The sequence below is a fragment of the Zonotrichia albicollis genome, chromosome 4, assembly GCF_047830755.1.
Source record: "Zonotrichia albicollis isolate bZonAlb1 chromosome 4, bZonAlb1.hap1, whole genome shotgun sequence".
NCBI lineage: Eukaryota > Metazoa > Chordata > Aves > Passeriformes > Passerellidae > Zonotrichia > Zonotrichia albicollis.
In genome coordinates this window covers 63,977,740-63,995,263 of record NC_133822.1, presented here as the reverse complement: position 1 = coordinate 63,995,263, position 17,524 = coordinate 63,977,740, and the positions used below count along the sequence as shown (strand labels likewise).

The following is a 17,524-nucleotide window of genomic DNA, read 5'->3' as shown; positions in this document are numbered from 1 at the left end:
GATCTCATTTAGTGGTTTCGCAGGAGATCAGGCATTGCAATGTTTCCTCCAACTTCCAGCAAGTGGTTGTACAACCACTTCTGCTTTAGTGGGGATGCAGGGAGTGGAGTGGACAGCCACAAGCCAGCCCAGAAACACAGTTTTCCTGTCACTCACCGTGAGAGAGAAACACAAAGAGCCTGAGGTGAGCAGGAACATGGGAAACCAAGGTGAGAGCACAGTCAAGACTTGGTGTCTCTCTGGTTTTCAGTGTAGCCCTTGCCTGAGTTCACTGTGAAAGCAAGACATCCTGTCCAGTGCTTGAAACTCCCCATTCTCCCAGGACTTACACTGCCACGTTTCCTTTCTCTGAGGAAGTCTGTTCCTTGTCTCCTGCACTGTAAAATTTAGTGCAAACCAGCTGGTGCATTTTGTCTAGGAATCTGGAAAATATTGCTGTGATTAAAACCAGCTTAATATTAACCCTCTCTGGAATGCAGGCCTGAAATTGATATTAATGAAATAAGATCAGATATTAATATTCTGTACAGCTGGTTCCTCAAGCTGTGCTGTAGTGTCAAATCAAATCTTTCCCCAAATCAACATACCAAATACAAACACAAGATGGCAGGTAGCATGCACGTGTGAGTAGGCAGAAGGAGCATTTTAAAACTTTAGAAACTGTTATGTTTGCAGCTCTAGGCAGCCTTGCTTTCCTTCCTGCCCCATCTCCCACAGCAGCCATATTAATAGCTATTCAATACAATAATAGAATGCTATCTGTACACTTTGTTGTTGGAGTTTTTTAATCTCCAGGTCAATATTAAAAGCATTTGGATGCTCTTTAGGAGGGAGGAATGATTTTGCACTCCAGGAACAGTGAAGCATGTGCAGCATTCCATAGGAATGCTAGCAAAGTATTTCCTTCACTTCTCTGCTATGATTGATGTGGTAATACTTTATTTTAAGTGGACCCAGTAGTACAGATTCACAATTCAATTTAGTTGCACAAAAATGCACTCTGTATAACATCTGTGTGATCTCGTTAGTTGAATTTATACAATTTGCGTACAAAATAGATCCAAACCACCACCTGAGGGTCACTCTGCAGAAGGAGACCCTGGAGGGTCTCTGAACAAAGTTGTTTGGACACATGATTTTTACTCCTGGATATGCAGTTCTGATTCTGGGCAAGTAAGTAACAGACCCATCTTTCACTTTCCTCTCCTGTTACATGGCAGCCACCTCATTTCCTGAAAAAGATCTAATGATAGACCTCTCCACTGAAGAACTCCCAAGTGGGAAGATGAGTCAGCATGATGCTTCCTCCATCTTCACAGAGTAGAAAGTCAATTTCTCTCTAGAGTACCCCTTTCTCTCTCAAGAGCGCCCTGCAGGTAGCTTGAGGTTTGGTATACTCCATCTCCACACCTTCAGTTAATTCACTTTCTCTGAATGTCTTGAGTTTCCCAACAGCTTACTTGAAGAAAGCGATCTGATTTTCTTGTAATCTGCTATTCATTTTGAAGTACACAGGTTAATATTAAGTAGGCCATAGACATTTATAGCTAAACTTAGAAACAAGAAAAATATTCCAGCATTCTCAAACTTTCACATGTGCAGCCTCACACCACAAAGATAAAGTCTAAGTTAGACGACACCAAGGTTTTTAGCTCCTCTTCAAACAGCCAAATAATATAAAGCTCCTGCAAGGACTGCTCCCATTAGTTAACCTTCCCATCACTCAGCAGTCTGTTGCCAGGTTTCCCCAATTGAGAAGATGAAAACTATACTATCCCCACTAGACTTAACAGGCCCAGCCTGAAGAAAAAGCAAGGCTATTGTGACTGTGACAGAAAAGTAGATAAGACAATACCTTCTGTCTGCCCACAGAGCAAGAGGAAAGCCATTCAAACAGCCACACAATGACAAAAAATAAAAAATCTGGACTCCTATGTGGTTTGTTAACCTTTGCATCAAGTAGAGCCACAAAGTTGCAATTCTCCCTCTCTTCTCTCTTCTACTGCAATTCTCTCTTCTACTGCTGCCTTTTCTTTCCCAGGAGATGGACAGAGAATGGGAACGGGTATGTACTGAAGAGAAGGTTACTCTGGTGATTTGCAGCTCACACACAAAGTTTCTGGGCTGACAATCTCCTGGCTTTGCATTACAACTTGCATCACATTTATAATTGTATTACCTGGACAGCTTTAACTTCATTAAGGATTCACAGGTAAAAAGCAGATGCTGAAGCCAATCTTATAAAGCAATGTCTGCTTTACAGAGACTACACTAAGCAGAAGCTAATTCAACACCTTCTCTTTTTGGTTTGTAAAGAGGAAATTCATAATTTCACTCAGGAAAATAAAGATATATGTGAACTGAGGTAAGGTTTATTTGAAGTAAAGAGCAAAAAAATTGTGTGGTTTGGGATGTTTGAGTTCATGCTGCATAAAGTGCAGCTATTTAAAAAGAAATTATTCCAAGAACATATTATCCTTTCCTTGTGGCTAATATATATATAAATTACTTTAAAACATTTACTCAAATTGTAATATTTCCTCTCTCTCCAGTAAATATAAGAGCTTAGCATTAAATCTATATTTAAAAAAATCTTCTTATATATTCTAGGGACTACAAGTTCAGCCAAACTAGGTCCTTGCAGCCGAGTTAGCTCTCTGCTTTTGGCACAAGTACAAATGAAATACTCCAGAAGACAGATATGTTACATTCTTTCAGGTGTTTTGAGTTAACATTCATGGAACTCAAGGAATTTCTATGAAAAAAACCCCATCTTCAGAGAATTTCGTAACCTTCAGCTGGGAAACATCAAGGCAAAGTTTCCATAAGACAGAGCATACTTTCCTTTAAAAACCTTTGATAGCAACTATAAAATATATTACACATAATGTATATAATAAATACAATTTTATATAATTTTTTTAAACAGAGATCCTGTTTCTAAAAAGGAGTAGAGCACACTCCTTGCATAGAGCTACTTTTATGAAGTGGATAGAAATGTGTGAAGGAGCACCACTGTGGGTTATTATCATACTGTCCTTTGAGTCATGCCAAGGGAGTAAAGCTGATAATGAAGGATCTTCTTTTGGGACCAGGAGAACTCCAGCTTCCTACTTGTGCTGCCACATGCATGAGCGTAAAATGGAAGTTGTATTTGTGCTCATGGCCTCAGATTATAACTCAGCTGTTGATTTGAATTCCTGCAGGCTTTGTACTCTTGGGACCTGCCCTATCTCATTTGGAGGAGATCACATAATGGTTTTTCCCCTTTTCAGCCTCACCATCACCTTGTAGCTAAGCTGGTCAGTAGATAACCTTATGTCTAATTTTCACATTTAACAAATTTTCCTATAAGTCAATTAGTAAAGACTGTTCAATACCTAGGATGGAGCTAAATATATTAAGCATTAACAATTTCTTTATCAACTTTTTCAAAGTCACATTTTTTAATAGTTGCCTAGACTCGTCTCCTTTTAATAAATGCACCAAAATGGCATCTGTATATCCTGTTACAGGTATTGTACCCTATAACTGCTACATACCCACCATTATAGCATCCAGATTCAGTTTCCAAATCAAACCTATAAATATCATAGTAGCACTGAAAAATCCTTCTAAACTCCCCCCCAAAAGCCTGCCAGAGGTAAGAATCTTCCTTGTATTTAGGTGAAGTCTGCTTGAAAGCTATTTTTTAACATGTGAAGAAAATTCTCTGGATTTCTTTTAGCCCATCCTAGGTATTTCAGTTTTCTTTCTCTGCTGCAAGCAATAAAACACTTTTATGTTCAATATATGAATAGTAGAGATTTTTTAAAGTCTAACATTTTACAAGGTTTTCCTAAAGCTTGTAAAATATGAATGATCTGTGAAACGGCTCCATACATTAAAATGCAACTCGGGCAGGCCACTTCTCCTCTCTCCCTTTATTCATTACTTAGAGGGCTAGGAACCATCCTGGGATGCCTTGCACTAGGAGGGAAAGCACATAACTAATTTCCTAACTGCTCTGTTTACTTTGCATACCTTGTGGGCAAAAGTTGGCAAGAAAGGACTGGAAGCTGTTTGCTTTGAAATTATCACCCCATTTACAAGATTCAAGAGCAAAGTCTTTTAAACTGAGGTAAGAGGGGAAAGGAAGTGACTCTGTGCATGGTTAATGCTTCAGGAGAGTGCTAGCAGTGCACTGGAGGTCATCAGCTGAGAAAGAAAACTGACACCAAAAAAGTTTCCTCACCAAGTGCACAGGGACACAACATTTAGAGCACCCAGAGAGAATAAGGGTGCCAGATCTATGTAAAAGGCTTGTATTTAGTTTAAAGCCACCTCATATTATTTGAAATTAAAGAACAGCTACACAGGAGCATGGTTGCTATTGAAAGTACAAACTCAACACCCTCACTCAGTTTGCAAAAGCCTCTTCTTCCCTGACTAATGGGGCCACCCAGGATGGGACCGGCAGGAAGGGAAGAGAGCTACAGACACAGGCGGGGCTTGATAACACAAAGAACTTGGCAATGAAATCACTTTGAGCAAGTCTTGAATCCTCTTCTTCTTTTTTTTTTTTTTTTGATGGGGTGGGGTGTGAGGATTGCCTTCCAGCTTCTCAGTCCAACACTGCAAATTATCATGCATTTGTACAGCCATGCTGTGAAATACAGCAGAGATGAAGGGAAATGTCTAAATACTTTTTTTCAAAGCCACATAACAACTACATAAAATACAGTGTAGTGCTAGATCAGCTCTCCTGTCCAGCCTACAGCACAGCTCCACAAAACAGCACAACCAAGCAGGTACTGGCCAGTGAAGGCAGGAACTACTTACAGCAGAGCTGCCACTGAAGATTTCATATCATTGAATGATGGTCTGTGCCTGCTGCTAACCCACTTGGAACAAAAATGCTCCTTCCTGCCAAGCCATCTCATGGATACAGAGAGCACGATGTGAAAGTGCTTTGGAGGAGGCTTTCCTCAAGCCAGGAAATCTAGGGATGCAAGGTTTACTTTTGCATAGGGGCTTTTGGGAAAGCAACATGGGATAATTTAGGAGAATTAGCAGGTCTTCATCCTTTCTGGTCAAGAAGGAATGCTGCAGCATCTACTTGCCCTACTTATACTTAACAAAAATACCACCAAATTGTACTTTACAGATTTCCCAAAATACCCCAAAGTGAAGCAATGAAAAAAAAAAACAAACCAACAACAAAACCAACACCCACCCACACCCCTCCCCCCCCTCAACAAAACAAAATACACCACAAAAATCACAGAGAAATTAAATTGCTTGCTAAAGACAGCAGCAAAACCACCATGCTGAAGTCCCCAGTCAAGAAACCTACAGGACCCCATGCATACAGTGGCTTGCATAGATGGTAGTCTGGGCACCAAACCTACTCACAAAGCAGCCCAGACTCGTGGTATTCCAGTAAGTATGCCAGTTTCATCTGACTGATGCCACTGAATTATTGGCATGGTGTTGGAACATCTCAGCTTGGGACAGAGACCTGCCTATCCATGCCAAGTTATTACACATGAAAGGCCTGAGAAAGCAGAAAAGTCTCTAAGAGGGAGGGAAAGGAAGCAAGTATGTAGCCACTTCTGGTCACGAGTTTACAAACACCTTCTTTTACCAAAAAGCAAAATAATAACATAAAGTAACTCTTCAGCACTGCCTCATTCATGAGCTCCTAACTTCCAAGGTTGCTAAACCCTCTTCTGGTATCAGAGTTCCTGTTCAAGTATAATTCAAGTAGATTAATTAAGCCACAGACAACAGAAAACACAGTCTGCCTCTTGAAATTATCAGTAGGAGAAAACAGCATGAAGAGTTTAGTTTCAAGAATGCTGTTTACATTTACTCATTTTACAGGCATCAGGATCAAAATTAAAAGAGAATAACTAATTGCTACAACTGGGAAAAGTAAATAGACATTTAAATTTCAACAGTGGCAACAAGCAAAACATTGCAAAAGTGAAGTGGAAAGTGTTACTCTGAGCAATTGAGATACTATGTTTTGATAACTAAGTTAACTTCAAGATGACTCACACCCACAAGCTGCTTAATATCCTTTTACACTACAGGTCCAGGAGAAACAAAACTATGCATAAAAATCACTATTGAATCAGACAGCATCCAGGACAATGACAAAGTAAGTGCATTTTCATGCCAGATTATTACACTAAATTTGAGGCTGTAATATTTCAACCTAAACCCTAAAGCACATCCATCCCACACAGACATCTCTCATCTCGGTGCACCAAGCCAACTGCACTGCAGCGCCCTACACAAGAAACTCCTCCTTCTCAAGCAAGCAGCACGACACTTTGGAAGAAGAAATGGAGGTAAACCCAAAACCCTCAGTCCAAAAGAGTTCTTAGCCCACCTGAGCAGCACAAGCGTTGCTGGTCAAAGGGACTTCTTGGGGCTCAGGCTTCTGTGCAAATAGGGTCTGGGGTGAAATGCCTTCTGATGTGTTCTTGTTCCTGCTGGAAGAGACACAGAACAGATGCCTGAGAGAACACATAAAACAAGGGACTGGGCAATATGCACAATCAAACATTAAGAGCTCGCTCAGGGGGTCTATGGGCATCCCAACCAAGGAATAATTTTGCAGCTGGCATCTCAAGACATTGCTGAAAGATCCTAATTTTTATCTTTATAAGACTGAAATATGGTGAAATCTATTGATTGTGTATCACATTGAAGGCTTTTTCAGCAACTGAAGGCTTAAAGATGTGACATAAGCAAGATTTATCAAATCACTGGGATTTTAAAAACAGGATGTCAAAACATATAGGACAAATATGTAAAAATTAGTTAACTTCAGGATCTCAAAAGCTGTCATTAGTGAGTAACATCACAATGCAACTGTAATGCTTCTTTTGCAGTTCAAAATTACTGGAATTATGCTTTACATTACCCAAGTGTTTTATTAGCTACCTGGAAATAAGCAAGTTCTTTATGGTAAAATTAAGAGATTATATGGTTTAGTAACATGAGAAATAAAAACAGAAGGCAAATCACAGAGTTAACACAATTACTTGTCAAGCTGTGCTCATTCCAATCAAAACAATCTTAAGATACCTGAAAGCAGATATATATCTAGTAACAAGGGATGCAGGTAAGGTTTGCAGATCAGAGAACTGTGACCTCTGAAGCAAGGAGAGCAAAAGGGATGAGGTCAACACAGCCTCACAGCTAAGCATCACATTCAGAGCTTCTGCTGTTATTAGAAGGGCTAAGGTGGCTCCTGGGTTCAAAGATATGAGAGTGAATGGAAATAATGATTGGGGTAGCATGGGGCAAGAATGACACTAAAATACTCTGCCCAGTTCCAGTTCCATGACTGCCAGTTCCATGTTCCATGCCCAGTTCCATGACTGATGCTCAAAAAGAGACGTTGAAAATTATAGAACATGCAAAGTAGAGCTACAAAAGCAATTAGCATCTGGGGGGAGGTAAAAAGCATTATGTATAATCAGATTTAAAGATTCAGTCCTTTTGATAAGCCACCCAGACAACTGACAGTTTACTTGATCATCTTTAAGGAAAAAAAAATATCAGCAACAAAAAGTCTTTAATACAGCCACAAGAAAATTTAAAAGGTATGAACAGATGCAATTCAAAACAATAAAAGGCTCTTGTTAGAAACAAGATGAAATTCTGAAAAGGCAAAAGCAAATGGGAACAAATTCTTAAAGATGGATTCTTTTTTTCTCAGAATTTTCAAGGTAGATATGCTTTAGTCCCAGATTTTGTTTGGCTCATGAGCAGTAGCCAAGTGAAATGTTCAAACAGTTGGGGGACTTGACAGTTCCGCTGATGCTAAACTATAGATGACAAGCTCAAAAAACCCCAAACAAAACCCAAAATCAAAGAAAAACCCCTCAATCAAATAATTTCAAAGATATTGCCTGAATAACAAATTAAATGCACAATGGACTGTGAAATGCTTGCAGATCTTCCCCCAGTTAAATGTCAAACCAAGAAGTCATCTGTTAATAAACAGAGATGTCACCTCTCTGGAGTTTTATCCAACCTACTAATACATAAACTCATACCACCACTTTGGACTCAGGATTGCCAAGGCAAATAAAGTCTTTTGGTTTTTCATCTCAACAGCTTGGGTAGGCAGAAGGTGACAACACCTGGACCACACAGCACATGCATAATCTGAGCCATAAAGCCAGCTTTGTGGCTGCAGAGTTATTGACTCTTGAAAAACTTCTTAAAAGTACTCGCAAAGACACTTAGAAGTACTCAACAAAGACACTTTCTGCCTGTGCAGAAGCTTTTCAGACAAAACCACTGCCATTTGACATATGTGGGGGAAAAGAATACCTCAAAGTCACCCACATGTACCCATATGGGAGATGTGCACACATCATAACCACAACCTCAGTTTACATGAGCTGTTAGTTCAGAGGGAAAAGTTCCACTTGCTGATGATGCGTGTCAAAACTGCACAGAAAAAATTTTCACAGCTTTTAAACTACTTAATCACACAAGACTGGAAATAGAAGAGGTCAAATTACTGCTTTTATTGCCCTACAATTCAACAGGCCCAACATTAAGTTTTATACCAATATCTCCCAAACTGATTGAATGAAGATAGCATGTAAGTTCATCACACACTTGACAACACACTAAGAAAGGCCAAATGAGTGGTCTACTGATATATTTAAGAGAGATGTTGCATATTTTGGACTTCCAGCTGCAATGAGCATGACATTATCATGTCTATTAAATGGAAACTAACTAATACAAGCTGAAGGGAATCATACCCATCTACTATTAACCATGCCATGTGCCCTGTATCTTCAGGAAAAAAGAAGCCTTCATTTGCTTTGCAGGCCTAGTTTAAACCCCAGCAAAAGATTACTAACTTGTCCTGATTCAGGATGGTAAACTTCACCTTGTATTTCAGTTGCACCCTTTTTACCAGATCAATTTGGTTTATATTTTCTGCCCTCTGCTTTCTCCCTGTGGCTGAATACATTTGACCAATAACAATTTTCCTACAGGGCAAATGTTGGTTAAAAAACCGGTCCTTCAAAAATTCTAAACAGTGATGCCCATAGCAATGCAAGAGCTAGATCTTCTTTATATACAACTCTTAGACGTCAGAAAGAGATACGATCTCTTCTTAAACTATCTAGAAGATAAACAAGAGGCCTGGGGAAAAAGATGTGAGGAGTTCCTCCTCACATTTTTACATATTTAAAACACAGTCAGTAAGTATAGGCAGAACATTAAGCTTTCTGCATTCCTTCTCTAGGACACAGAGCTATCACATTAATAATTCCTCTAGATACAGCAAGATTAGCATCAGGTTTATGAGAGTGTCCTTCAACCCAAGTCAACATGCAGACCTAATCCAGTTTAACTAGAAATATGCTAGTCAAGTCTGTTCAGCAATTAGCATGAACATACCTTGTTATAAAAATTAAGTTCTGGAACAATTCAGTTTAAGTGCTAAACATCTCATGGATTTTCATTTAAAATCATGCTGTTTACAGGCAGTTTCCATGTACCTAATCTGGAAGAGTAGTTCTTATGGGTCTGCTTGAAGGTCCAGCACATAATTAGGATATTTTAGGGGCAAAGTTTTTCTACAGCTTCCTGTATTATTGTAGGATTGAGAAGGCAGAAAGAATGACATCTGCAACATAAAGATAACTGTGATTGTCAACTAATACCAAAGCCATTCACTGCAAATTACGTAAATCATAGAATCACAGAAAGGTTTGGGTTGGAAGGGACCTCAAAGATCATCTCATTCCAGCACCCCTGGATACCTTCCATTAGATTAGGCTGCTCAAAGTCCCATCCAGCCTCACCTTGAACATGTCCAGGGATGGGGCATTCACTCACAGCTTCCCTGAACAACCTGTTCCAGTGCCTCACCACCTTCACATTACAGATTTTTTCCTAATAGCTAACCTAAGCTACTCTCTTTCAATTTGAACCCATCCCTCCTTGTCCTGTCACTACATGCTTTTGTAAATAGCCTTGCCCTATCTTTCCTGTTAGTTCCCTTCAGGTACTGGAAAGGCAGTGAGATCATCCCAAAGCCTTCTCTTTTCCAGGCAGAAAACCCTTAACCTTCTCAGCCTGACTTCATAGGAGAGGTGCTTCATCCTTCTCATCATCTTCATGGCCCTCCTCCGGACTACTCCAACAGTGCCACAACCATTTTATGTTGCTGTCAAGCTGCTGGCCAGGCTTCTCTGATACAGCCCAGAACAGGTTTGGCTTTCTGGGCTGCGAGTCTGCATTGCTGGGTCATGCTGACTTTCTTGTTAACCAACAGCCCCCAAGTTCTCCTCCTTGGGGCTGCTCTCAATTCATTCTCCACCAGCCTGTACTTGTGTTTGAGATTTCCCCAATCCAGGGGCAGGACCCTGCACTTGGCCTTGCAGAAATTCATGAGGTCTGCACAGGGCCTCCTCTCAAGCCTGTCCAGGTTCCTCAGGATGGCATTGCTTCCCTCCAGCATGTCTGCACCCCACAGCTTGGTGCCACTGGGAAACTTGCTGAGGGTGCACTCAATCCCTAACCCTAACCTCAATCCCTCTATCCATGTCACCAGCAAAGATGTTAAAAAGTGCTGGTTTCAGTACTGATCCTTGTGGAACACCACTGGTCTCCACTTGGACATCATGCCATTCACTGCAACTCTTTGAGTACAACCCTCCAGCCAATCCCTTATCTTCTGAGCAGACCATCTATCAAATTCATGTCTCTCCAGTTCAGACAACCATACCATGTGGGACAATGTCAAACTTTGCACAAGTCCAGGCAGATGATACTGGTTGCTCTTCCTTTATCCACCAACACTGTAACCCGGGTCATAGAATCTTATCAAATTAGTCAGGCACAATTTGCCCATGCTGAAGCCATTTTGCCTGTTACAAACCACCTCCTTCTTTTCCGTATGCATTCATGTAGCTCCCAGGAGGATCTGTGCCATGATCTTGCTGAGCCCAGAGGTAAATCAGGAAGACTGACTGCCTTCACTTTTTACTTGTGGCCTTAAACTAGTGATGCCAGTTAACAAGCAAACAAGTGAAACACTAGGAATAAGGTTTTAGTTGGATAACTAACTTCTTGAGGACACACTTTGATTGACTAAATCAACTACTAAATTCACGTGTTTGCAGGATTGCAAAGCTTTTTGACCAGGGGCATGTCAAAAGTGAAACTACAAAGGCAGAAACTTGGAAGCTAACTATAAAGGTGGAGCAAGGTCAGAAGTGTTTCAGAAGGTGCCAGGTGGACTCTGAACCCTGATGAGTACAGAGGCTGACGAGCCTGGGGAACTCAGCGTGGTGCTAATCATCAATCCGTGCTGGCGCCAGCTCCCAGGAGCTGAATTCCAAAGAGAAACCAAGTGTCCCTACAAGCACGTGGTTGGTGACCACAGCTCTGCTGACACACTCCTGAGGGCAAACTCTGTCCTGCATTATGGTCATGTAAAGCTGAGCAGTGGGGCAGGGGCTGATCATCACATTGAGGCTGAGATTTTTTTTAATAATTACTAGTAACATTTATTAAGCACAGATACTTTTAGACATTACAACGAGAAGTCTTCCCTCAACTACCTGAGATGGAAATTCAGAGAGCTCCAAAAGTTATATATTTGCAGAGATACAACTGCAGAGACAGAAACAGAAATACTTGATTTTAACAGATAACTAAATTACTATCTGCCTAAAGAAAGTAAGCCCCAGGTCCACAAGATCCCCTGAACAGCTTTCCAGTCTGTCTGGTTGCACGAGGGTTGGGCAAACATGTGTCCTCTCCTTCCTCCATCCATCCTCTGCTGCCTCCAGAGCAGCAAAGGGCAAGGACTCCAGGCCTCTTTATGTAGCCAGGTTTGATCAGTTTTATAGACAGAGAGCTTTTTGTACCATTAACCACTGATGGTTAAATAAAATGTTTTCAACTGCTTATTTCTAAATATGTTTGACCAATTCAAAAATAACAAGCTAAACCACTTACTTTCCAAATACTGGTTTTTGTTACAACAGACATCCCCTCAACCACTTGGGCTATATGATTTTATTTTATTTTCAACAAGGATTAACTGACCAATGTCAAATCCAAGTTAGATTCATACTTAAACAAAACTCTTTAAGTAATACTCCACTAATCCTAGTTACCCCTGGCCGTATTACAGCTAATAATACTCTTTTTTCTTGATTGTTTGGGGTTTCTTTCTCTTCTAGAAGCCATTTAAACAGACCCTCCACTATAAGCTGAGCTTTACGATTTTGTATGGTGCATAAGAAAACCGGCAAGAAAAGCCAAAATAAATATCCACTACTGAGTTGAACAAAAAGGTAAAAGTGAAGGAGTAGGAGGAATACCACATCGAGGTTGTTTGTTTACTTAATTTCATCATAATTATTTAGACTCTCATCTCACTAATAGCTGTGCAGGTGCTAACTTTACTTCAAGAAGGACCTAGAGTTTTTGTTTGCATAAATCAAGTACATTTAATCAAGTGCACATTAGCTCATCAACACATTGGATCTGATGAGAAATTGCATAAGTGACAATGCCAAGCTATTTCGGTGAATATTCATGATATCTCTGTGGAACAGGCTGACTGGAGGGGAGTGAGAACAAAATGACAGTAAAAGAACGGTAGCAATTACTTTTCTAGCAGTTAATGTTGCCATTAACTGCTTGCTGGCAGAGCTTAAAGTTGCAAACTCCAATTTAGGCTTGTTACCTTAATTTTACAATTGTAATTCAATATTCTGAATGTGACACCAGTGTAACAAACATCTTCATTCAATGCTTCATATGATAAATAATTTAAAAGTATATGAAAATTTCCAAATTCTAGCCATTACAGAAATATAAATGCTTAGTATTTAATCTTCATAAAAATAAATAAATAATGCGCAAATATTTTTCTCAAAACTGAGCCAGAATCCAAACCCGTTTGCAACAATAAAGTGGAACTTTTTTGTTCTTAATAGGCATTCATGAAGAGGTCTCCCTTCAAAATGTAATTTGTCCTTAGTGATCTTCTGCATGCAAGGCAAAAAACTCCCAGTTTTATAAAGCTGTACAAAGCCTTTATCCAACTTCCAATATCATCTGTAGAAAATTCAGGCAGAGTAGTGTAGTGAGAACATTTTACATAACAAGTCCTCAAGTCAGATGAACAAAGAAAGGCTCAGATAAAAGAACAAAAAAACTTGGATCACTTTCAGATTGCTAGAATGGATGGAGGAGGAGAGGCATTGAGGGCTGATCGGGTGCACCATCGACTGCATCCTTCTGAAACCCAGACCTTGTGTGCTGCTGACCAACCTGTGCAGAAGGTCACACAGCCTCTCCTCGTGCAGAGCTGCCTCCCCACCACCTCTGCCCACCAGGTAGGTCACTGGACTCACTGCCATTTCAAAAGAATTTAGATGCTTATGGACTGTGGGTCACAAATGCAGCTCAATTCAGCTGACCCCAACTGTTTGCTTTGTCCCTCTGTCACAACAGAGATATACAGGAGACTCATGCTATCAGACTTCACAACACTAACCTGAACAGCCATAAAATACAGTTTACATTCATATGCCTACCTTGAATCTGGCAGATTCAAAGTTCAATAGAACATAACCCTGAATGGTAGAGTAATCTCTGGCAAAGGGACAGGATGAACAGCTGAATGCATAAGCTTCTGGAGCAAAAGTCAGAGTCACAATTGTACTACCCTTCCCATCGTTGACAATCCAGGAGCATCAAAGAAGCCTGGTTATCAACACTGTGGTAACAGACTATCACAAGCATCCAAAGCTTCAGTTGCACATTTTGGGGGTTCATGTTACTACAAAATACAGTATCACATTTTGATGGGTTGACCCTAGCTTCTTACAATAATCTCAGATGATTTATACAGCTTTTGGTACCAGAAGCCACCATTCAAACTCCTTTCCCAAACACTGACACCATTTAGTTTCTGTATTTATTTAAGTCATATATTTTAAGAAAGATTGTTTTCTACTTCACAAGCAATCAGACTAGGTTTTAGATCCACAAGTGTTCTAGGTAAGGAGGACAAGCCATGCTAGTCTTGGAAGTAGACTTCCTTCCTTCCTCCCTTTTGTTTTGGCTGGAAGCATGTTCTATTCTGGCACATCAATTGCAGGCAGCAGCCCCCGTGCCCAGGTGTGCTGGATCTGTCTCGCAACCTGACAGGCAGGCAGGGCATTAAGCATCAGCCCAACATGCATTTATAATCTCACTCCCTAGCAAACAGTGAACAGGTCTCCCAGCTGATTTGCCTATAGCATGGTACATAGCTGTTGCAAGACCAGTTGCACACTTCAAGCTTTGGGGATGGGGAAAAAAGGAAAAAAAAAATTTCAGCCCAAATTTAGAACTGATGTCTTCTGAAAAAAACTGTTAAGAAAACAGAAGCCAATCCTAGGTACATACCAGCAGCCTATTACTTACCAACCTTTGCTTCCTCCTAGATTCCATTGTAATGAGAACATAAACAGTAAAATAAGCATATATCTCCCTTGAATGAATTACCTATTCAGAGTTCCCTCTGGTGTTCAATAAGCTCATCATCACATTCAAGGTAACAGCCTTCGTTGCAAAAGCATAAGTTCTCTCATGAGAAAGTTATCATTTGATGATGAGCTCAGCAGTAAGGACAGGACCACAGTGCTGTAACTCGTGGACAAAAGCAATGTTACTTTCCATCAGATTTCAGAGGGGCGATGAACTTACACTTCCTCCTTTGTATATTCAACCGAGTGTCTGATTAACCTCGAAAGGACCCAAAGTGCTAAAGATCCCTTCTGCCTCCCGATGCCACCGAACTGACGAAGTCTCGGAGAAGGCAAAGTCACAAATTACAGGTACAGCCCATCTGAACGGGACACGCAAAGATGTTCCGCACCTCCCGAATAACTATGCTTTGAGTCACAAGCCTTCCCAGCCTCGCACTCCCATTCGCCTCCACGAAACATGAGCAAAGTACAGTGTATCTAATTAACAGTTTGCAAAGAAAGTTTAAAGCTGCCTCTGCAAAGAGACAAAACGCGTTTGCAGGAAAATCCCAAACGAGTTCCCAAGTCGGCGGTGCGCAGGCGGAGCGCGGGGCGGGCGCCGGGCCAGTGCCAGCCGCGACAGCGGGGCTGCTGACCCCGGCGCTGCGGGCTTGCGAAACTCCCGGAGAGAGCGGCCAGCCCGCAGCGAGCGGGGCGGAGGGAGCTCGCCGGACACCGGCGCACCCCGGCCGCCGCTCGGGAGGAGCCCGTTCCCCGCGCCTCCCCCACCTCCCCGCCCTGCACGGCGGCTGAGAAAGGCGCTCCGAGTCCAGAGCCGCCGCCCGGGAGCCCCTTAACCAAAACCATCTGGTCACGGGCAGCGCGGCAGAAAGCCCCATCCGCCCCGGCCCTCGCCGCTTACCCCCGGCCCCGGCCCCGCAGCCGAGGAGGAGAGAAGCTGCTCTACCCACAACTCAGCAGCTCCCGAGCTGGGGGAGACAGGGGGAAGTCGCCGAGGAATCCGCCTTCCCCCCTCCCCTCCGCGCCCATCCCGCGGCGGCAGCGCCGGGGCTGCGTTACCTTCAACAGGTGCAGGCGCCGGCGGGAGGGAGCCCGCGGGCACGGACCGTCCGAGTTGCCCGAGCGGGAGCGGCGGCCCCGGCAGCCCGGGGTGGGTGGCGGTGGGCTGGACAGAGGCGCTACGGCAGCCCCCGGCGGCCGCCCATGCTCCCGGCGGGCGCCGCCGCCGCCGCAGCCGGAGTCAGCGCGAAGGCGGCAGCGGCTGCGGCCACCTCCGCGAGGAAGGACGGGAGCGGCGGGGAGCGAGGGAGGGGGAGGCAGAGAGCGAGAGGAGAGAGAAAGCGCCCCAAGAGAAATAATCATCACATGGCGGTCACGATCCGCCGCCGCCCCCCGACAGCCGGAGCCTACGCTTGGGAGCCGGGGAAAAGCTGCGAGGAGGGGACACACCTGTAGGCGCAGCACATATCCGCTGTGAGCACAATGCGAGACAGGAAACTGAAAAAAAAACCAGCCCAGGGAAGGAGAGAGGCTCCCGTTTGTCCCTCCTTCCCTCCCTCCCTTTCTCCCTCCCTCTCTCTGTCCGTCCTCCTTCTCCTCTCTCCACCCCCTGCCCCCGGTCAGGATCCGCTTGCAGCGCTGTCTCATGCAGGGAGATCCAGGCAGAAGGCTGGGAGGCGGCGGGAGCCGTACTTTCTGCCCGTTTTCCTTTCCCTGTCTCCGCTTTGTTTTGCCCGCCAGCCAGGCGGAGGCCAGCCCGGCGAAGCGGGGCCGAGAGCTCCCGGAGAACCGGGGGCGCTCCGTGCCCCGCCGGGGGACCGGGGCCGGGCCGGAGGCTGCAGCTCCGCGCTGGGAGCACCGAGCCCCAGCCGCCCGTGGGCCCCTGGGGTGAAGAGCGGCGAGCGGCGGGGCTGCCGGGCCCCTCTGCCCGCGGCCGGGGTCGGCGCTGGGCTCCGCGGCGCTCTCCTGCGGGGCGGCGGTACCGCTGGGAAAGGGTCTGGTCGGTACCTAACGGACAGGCCTTGGGGTACCTGTCGTGTCCCGGCGGTGTTCTGAGGACGCTCCTGAACGTGAAGGAACATTGCAATGCCCACCCCTTATCCCCTGAGCAGAGTCTCAGAGCACCCAGACGTTTCCTCCCTTCTCGCACGCCCTTGTCGATGAGGGGCCTGGAATATGTCACTGGCATCACTTTTTCTGAACTTGAAGTACTTTAGGGTTTATCCCTGTTAGGTAAATCCTCTGCAATTACAATTTCTGCAGGTTGTTTCTCTGCTGAAGCACTCTACTAAAAAGCGTGTGCAAATTTTTCATGCCTTCCCCTATAAACAGATCAACAGAGTTCTTGCAGATCTCACTTCCCACCTGTTGTGAGCACAGCGTCACTGTGCTATAGCATCGTCAGCCCCACGTTCAGATGTTACACTTGTCTCAACTATATGTACTATAGGGATAATCTATTAAAAGGAGGGATGTCTTAGGATAATGGCTCAGGTAAGTTTGGTCAGGATGTTTATACTTTGTAAGTTTCCATCAGTGAAATGTGGACCAGCAATGTTTCAAGGAGTCATTAATTAACTGCTCTCGGCACTTTGAGTGCAGCTTCATTAAATGCTGTGTGTGTTGTGCTCCTTGCTAAAACACCAGAAGACAGCTGGTCTAAATGCCATGCTTCCCAAACAGGAACTGGCTGAAAAGTTATCTTTGAATCTCAAAACAGCAACAAATCAAAAATAAATACAAATCAGCCCCAAAACCTGGGCAAGAATAAAGTTATACTTTTGGAAGAGATGTTAAAAGTGGCTTTCAGCCCCTGTCTGTGCCAAGTGCCACTGCAGATTTAACAGTGGCATAATATAGAGTTTTGTGGGGTTTTCCCTTTGGGATTGCCGCGGGGAGGCAGACTGTGCTGGCCAAATTTTGCCAGTCTGGCCCATTTATTGTGCTAACCTCCACCAGAAGCCCTTGTCCTTATTTATTGGCTTCCTTCCTGT

General features: G+C 43.5%; 1 protein-coding gene across 9 annotated transcripts in view; it reads right to left on the bottom strand.

Moving 5' to 3' along the window:
* PLXNB2 (plexin B2) overlaps positions 1–16,106 on the bottom strand; it is a 250,888-nt gene extending 234,782 nt beyond the window's left edge. For 3 of the 9 annotated variants that reach the window (XM_074539988.1, XM_014275940.3, XM_026790284.2), the window contains exons 1-2: positions 15,591–15,731; positions 6,380–6,482 (exon numbers count right to left, since the gene is read on the bottom strand). The gene's annotated coding sequence lies outside the window, so the exon portion shown is untranslated. Of the gene's footprint in view, positions 1–6,379; positions 6,483–15,590; positions 15,732–15,980 lie in introns of those variants that run through there. The other 6 variants (XM_026790282.2, XM_074539984.1, XM_026790283.2 and 3 more) reach the window with 3 other exon arrangements.
* Positions 16,107–17,524: the final 1,418 nt, after the last annotated feature.